This window comes from Salmo salar, chromosome 18, assembly GCF_965601325.2.
Source record: "Salmo salar chromosome 18, fSalSal1, whole genome shotgun sequence".
In the NCBI taxonomy this organism is placed as follows: domain Eukaryota; kingdom Metazoa; phylum Chordata; class Actinopteri; order Salmoniformes; family Salmonidae; genus Salmo; species Salmo salar.
Genome location: NC_138308.1, coordinates 49,615,329 through 49,628,484, shown reverse-complemented (window position 1 = coordinate 49,628,484; position 13,156 = coordinate 49,615,329).

The following is a 13,156-nucleotide window of genomic DNA, read 5'->3' as shown; positions in this document are numbered from 1 at the left end:
GTAGTGAGCCTAACTGGTCCAGTAGAGGTTAAGCTTCAACATACTGTAGCCCAAGGTGTTAAGTAACTGTTACACAAGACATACAAGAAAACAAAAGTGAGTATCGTTTGGTCATGGTCAATTTTTTTGCCATCTTTGCTCATCTACTTCACATTTGGAAATAGTCACCACAAAGCTTTGGAAATCGTCACAACAAGGCTTTGGGAATAGCCACAACAAGGCTTTGGAAATAGTCACAACAAGGCTTTGGTAATAGTCACAACAAGGCTTTGCAAATAGTCACAACAAGGCTGTGGAAATAGTCACAACGAGGCTTTGGAAATAGTCACAACAAGGCTGTGGAAATAGTCACAACGAGGCTTTGGAAATAGTCACAACGAGGCCTTGGAAATAGTAACAACGAGGCCTTGGAAATAGTCACAACAAGGCTTTGGAAATAGTCACAACAAGGCTTTGGAAATAGTCACAACAAGGCTTCCAGTTGTCCACATATCCAAGTCCAAAAGGTCCCATGTGGTTCAGTTGGTAGACCAGGGCTCTTGCAACGCCAGGGCTGTGGGTTCGAGTCCCCGGGGTGGGGGGGGATCGGTACAGAAATGTATGCACTCACTGCTGTAAGTTGCTCTGGATAAGAACGTCTGGTATAATGTAACTGTCCAGACTGTGTGTGCAAGTCAAACCAATTACAGATATAATACCAGTCCAGCAATATAATGGTCTTTCATTCCACTAATGCATTTTGAATGTGAATTGACTGACTCCCTGCGACGCTAATAAACATTTTTTTTTTTAAAGCGACTGATGACGGATCAGAATCCTGTAAGTGAATGTTTCAAGATAAGCAAACAAGCGGACTGTAGATTACAGAGAAGAAGTTGTGATGCAGATCCGACCCCATTCAGTTAAGTCTGTCTGAGTTCTTCTACCTCCTCTCTTCTTTCCTCTGGCTCCACTTTCTCCTCCCCTCATCTAGCTCTTCTACCTCCTCTCCTCTTCCTCTGGCTCCACTTCCTCCTCCCCTCATCTAGCTCTTCTACCTCCTTTCCTCTTTCCTCCGGCTCCACTTCCTCCTCCCCTCATCTAGCTCTTCCCCTCCTCTCCTCTTCCTCTGGCTCCACTTTCTCCTCCCCTCATCTAGCTCTTCTACCTCCTCTACTCTTCCTCTGGCTCCACTTCCCCCTCCCCTCATCTAGCTCTTCTACCTCCTCTCCTCTTCCTCAGCTTTCCCCTCCCCTCATCTAGCTCTTCCCGTCCTCTCCTCTTCCTCTGGCTCCACTTTCTCCTCCCCTCATCTAGCTCTTCTACCTCCTCTCCTCTTCCCCTGGCTCCACTTTCCCCTCCAATCATCTAGCCCTTCCCCTCCTCTTCCTCTGGCTCCTCTTCCTCCTCCCCTCATCTAGCCCTTCCCCTCCTCTCCTCTTCCTCTGGCTCCACTTTCCCCTCCCCTCATCTAGCCCTTCCCCTCCCCTCAGCTGCCTCTTGTCTGCACACCAGCACATTCCCCTAAAATCAATCAGATTACATAAGATCACTGCAGAGAGAGAGAGAGGGAGATGAGAGAGAGAGAGAGAGAGAGAGAGAGAGAGAGAAGGAGAGAGAGACGGAGAGAGAGAGAGAGAGAGAGAGAGAAAGAAGGAGAGAGAGACAGAGAGAGAGACAGAGAGAGAGAGAGAGAAAGAGAGATGGAGAGCAAGAGAGAGAAAGAAGGAGAGAGATGGAGAGAGAGAAAGAGACAGAGAGAGAGAGAATGAAGGAGAGAGATGTAGCGAGAGAGAGAGAAAGAAGGAGAGAGAGACAGAGAGAGAAGAGAGAGGGGGAGAGGAAAAGAGGGAGAGAGAGAGGCTGCAGAGTAAGATAAAACAGGCAATACCTTCACAGTTGTGTGCCCACCCCTCCAGGCCTAGGGCCCCCAGGCCTGGGCCCCTCTCTCCCCTCTATCTCTACTGACCCATGGCAGGCCTCTGCAGTGAAGGGCTGAACCCCTCAGTGCAGCAGGTGGACAGAGCAGCCTGACTAGAAAGACGTAGTGGTTTGATAGTGAATTACGACTGTATAATATGTTCAGTGGAGCTACTAGAGAATACATGGTCATCTGTCCTTCTCTATACACAGACAGAAAGCAGGAAGTAACATTGACAACAAAACAACCCAACTTATCATGTTGACATGTATAGAGGAACACCAAAGACCATTCTGTCAAGACAACAACATAACCAGGGTGTCAAAAACAAGATAGGCTATTTGCTAACTGGCCAAACCCATCTTTACCAATCCCATTCATTTACCCTTGTTTTCCATAAAGACTCCCTCTGTCTGTCCGCCTTCCTGTCTGTCCGCCTTCCTGTCTGTCCGCCTTCCTGTCCGTCTGTCTGTCTGTCTGTCTGTGTCTGTCTGTCCACCAACGAGCAGCGGGATACTGAAGCAGAGAACAATACCTCAGGACGTCCGTGTGTCCAATCTGGCATGGCAGAGCACCAGCTGAACATACCACACAGAGAGACATTACTGGTCTATCCCCACTACAGAGAGACGTTACTGGTCCATCCCCACTACAGAGAGACGTTACTGGTCCATCCCCACTACAGAGAGACGTTACTGGTCCATCCCCACTACAGAGAGACGTTACTAGTCCATCCCCACTACAGAGACGTTACTGGTCCATCTACACTACAGAGAGACGTTACTGGTCCATCCCCACTACAGAGAGATGTTACTGGTCCATCCCCACTACAGAGAGACGTTACTGGTCCATCCCCACTACAGAGAGACGTTACTGGTCCATCCCCACTACAGAGAGACGTTACTGGTCCATCCCCACTACAGAGAGACGTTACTGGTCCATCCACACTACAGAGAGACGTTACTGGTCCATCCCCACTACAGAGAGACGTTACTGGTCCATCCCCACTACAGAGAAACGTTACTGGTCCATCTACACTACAGAGAGACGTTACTGGTCCATCCCCACTACAGAGAAACGTTACTGGTCCATCTACACTAAAGAGAGACGTTACTGGTCCATCCCCACTACAGAGAGATGTTACTGGTCCATCCCCACTAAAGAGAGATGTTACTGGTCCATCCCCACTACAGAGAGACGTTACTGGTCCATCCCCACTACAGAGAGACGTTACTGGTCCATCAACACTACAGAGAGACGTTACTGGTCCATCTATACTACAGAGAGACGTTACTGGTCCATCCCCACTACAGAGAGACGTTACTGGTCCATCCCCACTACAGAGACGTTACTGGTCCATCTACACTACAGAGAGACGTTACTGGTCCATCCCCACTACAGAGAGATGTTACTGGTCCATCCCCACTACAGAGAGACGTTACTGGTCCATCCCCACTACAGAGAGACGTTACTGGTCCATCCCCACTACAGAGAGACGTTACTGGTCCATCCCCACTACAGAGAGACGTTACTGGTCCATCCACACTACAGAGAGACGTTACTGGTCCATCCCCACTACAGAGAGACGTTACTGGTCCATCCCCACTACAGAGAAACGTTACTGGTCCATCTACACTACAGAGAGACGTTACTGGTCCATCCCCACTACAGAGAAACGTTACTGGTCCATCTACACTAAAGAGAGACGTTACTGGTCCATCCCCACTACAGAGAGATGTTACTGGTCCATCCCCACTACAGAGAGACGTTACTGGTCCATCCCCACTACAGAGAGACGTTACTGGTCCATCAACACTACAGAGAGACGTTACTGGTCCATCTATACTACAGAGAGACGTTACTGGTCCATCCCCACTACAGAGAGACGTTACTGGTCCATCCCCACTACAGAGACGTTACTGGTCCATCTACACTACAGAGAGACGTTACTGGTCCATCCCCACTACAGAGAGATGTTACTGGTCCATCCCCACTACAGAGAGACGTTACTGGTCCATCCCCACTACAGAGAGACGATACTGGTCCATCCCCACTACAGAGAGACGTTACTGGTCCATCCCCACTACAGAGAGACGTTACTGGTCCATCCCCACTACAGAGAGACGTTACTGGTCCATCTACACTACAAAGAGACGTTACTGGTCCATCCACACTACAGAGAGACGTTACTGGTCCATCCCCACTACAGAGAGACGTTACTGGTCCATCTACACTACAGAGAGACGTTACTGGTCCATCCCCACTACAGAGAGACGTTACTGGTCCATCCCCACTACAGAGAGACGTTACTGGTCCATCCCCACTACAGAGAGACGTTACTGGTCCATCCACACTACAGAGAGACGTTACTGGTCCATCCCCACTACAGAGAGACGTTACTGGTCCATCTACACTACAGAGAGACGTTACTGGTCCATCTACACTACAGAGAGACGTTACTGGTCCATCCCCACTACAGAGACGTTACTGGTCCATCCCCACTACAGAGACGTTACTGGTCCATCCCCACTACAGAGAGACGTTACTGGTCCATCTACACTACAGAGAGACGTTACTGGTCCATCTACACTACAGAGAGACGTTACTGGTCCATCCCCACTACAGAGAGACGTTACTGGTCCATCCCCACTACAGAGAGACGTTACTGGTCCATCCCCACTACAGAGAGACGTTACTGGTCCATCTAAACTACATAGACGTTACTGGTCCATCCCCACTACAGAGGGACGTTACTGGTCCATCTACACTACAGAGACGTTACTGGTCCATCCCCACTACAGAGAGACGTTACTGGTCCATCCCCACTACAGAGACGTTACTGGTCCATCCCCACTACAGGGAGACGTTACTGGTCCATCTACACTACAGAGAGACGTTACTGGTCCATCCCCACTACAGAGAGACGTTACTGGTCCATCTACACTACAGAGAAACGTTACTGGTCCATCCCCACTACAGAGAGACGTTACTGGTCCATCCCCACTACAGAGAGACGTTACTGGTCCATCTACACTACAGAGAGACGTTACTGGTCCATCTACACTACAGAGAGACGTTACTGGTCCATCTACACTACAGAGAGACGTTACTGGTCCATCTACACTACAGAGAGACGTTACTGGTCCATCTACACTACAGAGAGACGTTACTGGTCCATCCACACTACAGAGAGACGTTACTGGTCCATCCCCACTACAGAGACGTTACTGGTCCATCCCCACTACAGAGAGACGTTACTGGTCCATCTACACTACAGAGAGACGTTACTGGTCCATCCACACTACAGAGAGACGTTACTGGTCCATCCCCACTACAGAGACGTTACTGGTCCATCCCCACTACAGAGAGACGTTACTGGTCCATCCCCACTACAGGGAGACGTTACTGGTCCATCCCCACTACAGAGAGACGTTACTGGTCCATCTACACTACAGAGAGACGTTACTGGTCCATCCCCACTACAGAGAAACGTTACTGGTCCATCTAAACTACATAGACGTTACTGGTCCATCCCCACTACAGAGGGACGTTACTGGTCCATCTACACTACAGAGACGTTACTGGTCCATCCCCACTACAGAGAGACGTTACTGGTCCATCCCCACTACAGAGAGACGTTACTGGTCCATCCCCACTACAGAGAGACGTTACTGGTCCATCCCCACTACAGAGAGACGTTACTGGTCCATCCCCACTACAGAGAGACGTTACTGGTTCATCCCCACTACAGAGACGTTACTGGTCCATCTACACTACAGAGAGACGTTACTGGTCCATCTACACTACAGAGAGACGTTACTGGTCCATCCCCACTACAGAGAGACGTTACTGGTCCATCTACACTACAGAGAGACATTACTGGTCCATCCCCACTACAGAGAAACGTTACTGGTCCATCTAAACTACATAGACGTTACTGGTCCATCCCCACTACAGAGGGACGTTACTGGTCCATCTACACTACAGAGACGTTACTGGTCCATCCCCACTACAGAGAGACGTTACTGGTTCATCTACACTACAGAGAGACGTTACTGGTCCATCTACACTACAGAGAGACGTTACTGGTCCATCCCCACTACAGAGAAACGTTACTGGTCCATCTAAACTACATAGACGTTACTGGTCCATCCCCACTACAGAGGGACGTTACTGGTCCATCTACACTACAGAGACGTTACTGGTCCATCCCCACTACAGAGAGACGTTACTGGTCCATCCCCACTACAGAGAGACGTTACTGGTCCATCCCCACTACAGAGAGACGTTACTGGTCCATCCCCACTACAGAGAGACGTTACTGGTCCATCCCCACTACAGAGAGACGTTACTGGTTCATCCCCACTACAGAGACGTTACTGGTCCATCTACACTACAGAGAGACGTTACTGGTCCATCTACACTACAGAGAGACGTTACTGGTCCATCCCCACTACAGAGAGACGTTACTGGTCCATCTACACTACAGAGAGACGTTACTGGTCCATCCCCACTACAGAGAAACGTTACTGGTCCATCCCCACTACAGAGAAACGTTACTGGTCCATCTAAACTACATAGACGTTACTGGTCCATCCCCACTACAGAGGGACGTTACTGGTCCATCTACACTACAGAGACGTTACTGGTCCATCCCCACTACAGAGAGACGTTACTGGTTCATCTACACTACAGAGACGTTACTGGTCCATCTAAACTACAGAGACGTTACTGGTCCATCCGCACTACAGAGGGACGTTACTTGTCCATCTACACTACAGAGACGTTACTGGTCCATCCCCACTACAGAGAGACGTTACTGGTCCATCCCCACTACAGAGAGACGTTACTGGTCCATCCCCACTACAGAGAGACGTTACTGGTCCATCCCCACTACAGAGAGACGTTACTGGTCCATCCCCACTACAGAGAGACGTTACTGGTCCATCCCCACTACAGAGAGACGTTACTGGTCCATCCACACTACAGAGAGACGTTACTGGTCCATCCCCACTACAGAGACGTTACTGGTCCATCCCCACTACAGAGAGACGTTACTGGTCCATCTACACTACAGAGAGACGTTACTGGTCCATCCCCACTACAGAGAGACGTTACTGGTCCATCTACACTACAGAGAGACGTTACTGGTCCATCCCATCTACAGAGAGACGTTACTGGTCCATCCCCACTACAGAGAGACGTTACTGGTCCATCTACACTACAGAGAGACGTTACTGGTCCATCCACACTACAGAGAGACGTTACTGGTCCATCCCCACTACAGAGAGACGTTACTGGTCCATCCACACTACAGAGAGACGTTACTGGTCCATCTACACTACAGAGAGACGTTACTGGTCCATCTACACTACAGAGAGACGTTACTGGTCCATCTACACTACAGAGAGACGTTACTGGTCCATCTACACTACAGAGAGACGTTACTGGTCCATCCCCACTACAGCGAGACGTTACTGGTCCATCCCCACTACAGAGAGACGTTACTGGTCCATCTACACTACAGAGAGACGTTACTGTTCCATCTAAACTACATAGACGTTACTGGTCCATCCCCACTACAGAGGGACGTTACTGGTCCATCTACACTACAGAGACGTTACTGATCCATCCCCACTACAGAGAGACGTTACTGGTTCATCTACACTACAGAGACGTTACTGGTCCATCTAAACTACAGAGACGTTACTGGTCCATCCCCACTACAGAGGGACGTTACTGGTCCATCTACACTACAGAGACGTTACTGGTCCATCCCCACTACAGAGAGACGTTACTGGTCCATCTACACTACAGAGACGTTACTGGTCCATCCCCACTACAGAGAGACGTTACTGGTCCATCCCCACTACATAGAGACGTTACTGGTCCATCCCCACTACAGAGAGACGTTACTGGTCCATCCCCACTACAGAGAGACGTTACTGGTCCATCCCCTCTACAGAGAGACGTTACTGGTCCATCTACACTACAGAGAGACGTTACTGGTCCATCCACACTACAGAGAGACGTTACTGGTCCATCCCCACTACAGAGACGTTACTGGTCCATCCCCACTACAGAGAGACGTTACTGGTCCATCCCCACTACAGAGAGACGTTACTGGTCCATCTACACTACAGAGAGACGTTACTGGTCCATCCCCACTACAGAGAGACGTTACTGGTCCATCTACACTACAGAGAGACGTTACTGGTCCATCCCCACTACAGAGAGACGTTACTGGTCCATCCCCACTACAGAGAGACATTACTGGTCCATCTACACTACAGAGAGACGTTACTGGTCCATCCCCACTACAGAGAGACGTTACTGGTCCATCCCCACTACAGAGAGACGTTACTGGTCCATCTACACTACAGAGAGACGTTACTGGTCCATCCACACTACAGAGAGACGTTACTGGTCCATCCCCACTACAGAGAGACGTTACTGGTCCATCCACACTACAGAGAGACGTTACTGGTCCATCTACACTACAGAGAGACGTTACTGGTCCATCTACACTACAGAGAGACATTACTGGTCCATCTACACTACAGAGAGACGTTACTGGTCCATCTACACTACAGAGAGACGTTACTGGTCCATCCCCACTACAGAGAGACGTTACTGGTCCATCTACACTACAGAGAGACGTTACTGGTCCATCCCCACTACAGAGAGACGTTACTGGTCCATCCACACTACAGAGAGACGTTACTGGTCCATCCCCACTACAGAGAGATGTTATTGGTCCATCCCCACTACAGAGAGACGTTACTGGTCCATCCCCACTACAGAGAGACGTTACTGGTCCATCGACACTACAGAGAGACGTTACTGGTCCATCCCCACTACAGAGAGACGTTACTGGTCCATCCCCACTACAGAGAAACGTTACTGGTCCATCTACACTACAGAGACGTTACTGGTCCATCTACACTACAGAGAGACGTTACTGGTCCATCCCCACTACAGAGAGACGTTACTGGTACATCCCCACTACAGAGAGACGTTACTGGTCCATCTACACTACAGAGACGATACTGGTCCATCTACACTACAGAGAGACGTTACTGGTCCATCCCCACTACAGAGGACGTTACTGGTCCATCTACACTACAGAGAGACGTTACTGGTCCATCTACACTACAGAGAGACGTTACTGGTCCATCCCCACAACAGAGAGATGTTACTGGTCCATCCCCACTACAGAGACGTTACTGGTCCATCCCCACTACAGAGAAACGTTACTGGTCCATCTACACTACAGAGACGTTACTGGTCCATCTACACTACAGAGAGACGTTACTGGTCCATCTACACTACAGAGAGACGTTACTGGTCCATCCCCACTACAGAGAGACGTTACTGGTCCATCCCCACTACAGTGAGACGTTACTGGTCCACCTACACTACAGAGAGACGTTACTGGTCCATCCCCACTACAGAGAGACGTCACTGGTCCATCCCCACTACAGAGAGACGTTACTGGTCCATCCCCACTACAGAGAGACGTTACTGGTCCATCCCCACTACAGAGAGACGTTACTGGTCCATCTACACTACAGAGAGACGTTACTGGTCCATCCCCACTACAGAGAGACGTTACTGGTCCATCTACACTACAGAGAGACGTTACTGGTCCATCCCCACTACAGAGAGACGTTACTGGTCCATCCACACTACAGAGAGACGTTACTGGTCCATCCCCACTACAGAGAGATGTTATTGGTCCATCCCCACTACAGAGAGACGTTACTGGTCCATCCCCACTACAGAGAGACGTTACTGGTCCATCGACACTACAGAGAGACGTTACTGGTCCATCCCCACTACAGAGATACGTTACTGGTCCATCCCCACTACAGAGAAACGTTACTGGTCCATCTACACTACAGAGGGACGTTACTGGTCCATCTACACTACAGAGAGACGTTACTGGTCCATCCCCACTACAGAGAGACGTTACTGGTCCATCCCCACTACCGAGAGACGTTACTGGTCCATCTACACTACAGAGACGATACTGGTCCATCTACACTACAGAGAGACGTTACTGGTCCATCCCCACTACAGAGAGACGTTACTGGTCCATCTACACTACAGAGAGACGTTACTGGTCCATCCACACTACAGAGAGACGTTACTGGTCCATCCCCACTACAGAGACGTTACTGGTCCATCCCCACTACAGAGAGACGTTACTGGTCCATCCCCACTACAGAGAGACGTTACTGGTCCATCTACACTACAGAGAGACGTTACTGGTCCATCCCCACTACAGAGAGACGTTACTGGTCCATCTACACTACAGAGAGACGTTACTGGTCCATCCCCACTACAGAGAGACGTTACTGGTCCATCCCCACTACAGAGAGACGTTACTGGTCCATCTACACTACAGGGACGTTACTGGTCCATCTACACTACAGAGAGACGTTACTGGTCCATCCCCACTACAGAGAGACGTTACTGGTCCATCCCCACTACAGAGAGACGTTACTGGTCCATCTACACTACAGAGACGATACTGGTCCATCTACACTACAGAGAGACGTTACTGGTCCATCCCCACTACAGAGACGTTACTGGTCCATCTACACTACAGAGAGACGTTACTGGTCCATCTACACTACAGAGAGACGTTACTGGTCCATCCCCACAACAGAGAGATGTTACTGGTCCATCCCCACTACAGAGACGTTACTGGTCCATCCCCACTACAGAGAAACGTTACTGGTCCATCTACACTACAGAGACGTTACTGGTCCATCTACACTACAGAGAGACGTTACTGGTCCATCTACACTACAGAGAGACGTTACTGGTCCATCCCCACTACAGAGAGACGTTACTGGTCCATCCCCACTACAGAGAGACGTTACTGGTCCATCCCCACTACAGAGAGACGTTACTGGTCCATCTACACTACAGAGAGACGTTACTGGTCCATCCCCACTACAGCGAGACGTCACTGGTCCATCCCCACTACAGAGAGACGTCACTGGTCCATCCCCACTACAGAGAGACGTTACTGGTCCATCCCCACTACAGAGAGACGTTACTGGTCCATCTACACTACAGAGAGACGTTACTGGTCCATCCCCACTACAGAGAGACGTTACTGGTCCATCTACACTACAGAGAGACGTTACTGGTCCATCCCCACTACAGAGAGACGTTACTGGTCCATCCACACTACAGAGAGACGTTACTGGTCCATCCCCACTACAGAGAGATGTTATTGGTCCATCCCCACTACAGAGAGACGTTACTGGTCCATCCCCACTACAGAGAGACGTTACTGGTCCATCAACACTACAGAGAGACGTTACTGGTCCATCCCCACTACAGAGATACGTTACTGGTCCATCCCCACTACAGAGAGACGTTACTGGTCCATCTACACTACAGAGACGTTACTGGTCCATCTACACTACAGAGAGACGTTACTGGTCCATCCCCACTACAGAGAGACGTTACTGGTCCATCCCCACTACAGAGAGACGTTACTGGTCCATCTACACTACAGAGACGATACTGGTCCATCTACACTACAGAGAGACGTTACTGGTCCATCCCCACTACAGAGAGACGTTACTGGTCCATCTACACTACAGAGAGACGTTACTGGTCCATCCACACTACAGAGAGACGTTACTGGTCCATCCCCACTACAGAGACGTTACTGGTCCATCCCAACTACAGAGAGACGTTACTGGTCCATCCCCACTACAGAGAGACGTTACTGGTCCATCTACACTACAGAGAGACGTTACTGGTCCATCCCCACTACAGAGAGACGTTACTGGTCCATCTACACTACAGAGAGACGTTACTGGTCCATCCCCACTACAGAGAGACGTTACTGGTCCATCCCCACTACAGAGAGACGTTACTGGTCCATCTACACTACAGAGAGACGTTACTGGTCCATCCCCACTACAGAGAGACGTTACTGGTCCATCCCCACTACAGAGAGACGTTACTGGTCCATCTACACTACAGAGAGACGTTACTGGTCCATCCACACTACAGAGAGACGTTACTGGTCCATCCCCACTACAGAGAGACGTTACTGGTCCATCCACACTACAGAGAGACGTTACTGGTCCATCTACACTACAGAGAGACGTTACTGGTCCATCTACACTACAGAGAGACATTACTGGTCCATCTACACTACAGAGAGACGTTACTGGTCCATCTACACTACAGAGAGACGTTACTGGTCCATCCCCACTACAGAGAGACGTTACTGGTCCATCTACACTACAGAGAGACGTTACTGGTCCATCCCCACTACAGAGAGACGTTACTGGTCCATCCACACTACAGAGAGACGTTACTGGTCCATCCGCACTACAGAGAGATGTTACTGGTCCATCCCCACTAAAGAGAGATGTTACTGGTCCATCCCCACTACAGAGAGACGTTACTGGTCCATCCCCACTACAGAGAGACGTTACTGGTCCATCCCCACTACAGAGAGACGTTACTGGTCCATCGACACTACAGAGAGACGTTACTGGTCCATCCCCACTACAGAGAGACGTTACTGGTCCATCCCCACTACAGAGAAACGTTACTGGTCCATCTACACTACAGAGACGTTACTGGTCCATCTACACTACAGAGAGACGTTACTGGTCCATCCCCACTACAGAGAGACGTTACTGGTCCATCCCCACTACAGAGAGACGTTACTGGTCCCATCCTACACTACAGAGACGATACTGGTCCATCTACACTACAGAGAGACGTTACTGGTCCATCCCCACTACAGAGACGTTACTGGTCCATCTACACTACAGAGAGACGTTACTGGTCCATCTACACTACAGAGAGACGTTACTGGTCCATCCCCACAACAGAGAGATGTTACTGGTCCATCCCCACTACAGAGACGTTACTGGTCCATCCCCACTACAGAGAAACGTTACTGGTCCATCTACACTACAGAGACGTTACTGGTCCATCTACACTACAGAGAGACGTTACTGGTCCATCTACACTACAGAGAGACGTTACTGGTCCATCCCCACTACAGAGAGACGTTACTGGTCCATCCCCACTACAGAGAGACGTTACTGGTCCATCTACACTACAGAGAGACGTTACTGGTCCATCCCCACTACAGAGAGACGTCACTGGTCCATCCCCACTACAGAGAGACGTTACTGGTCCATCCCCACTACAGAGAGACGTTACTGGTCCATCCCCACTACAGAGAGACGTTACTGGTCCATC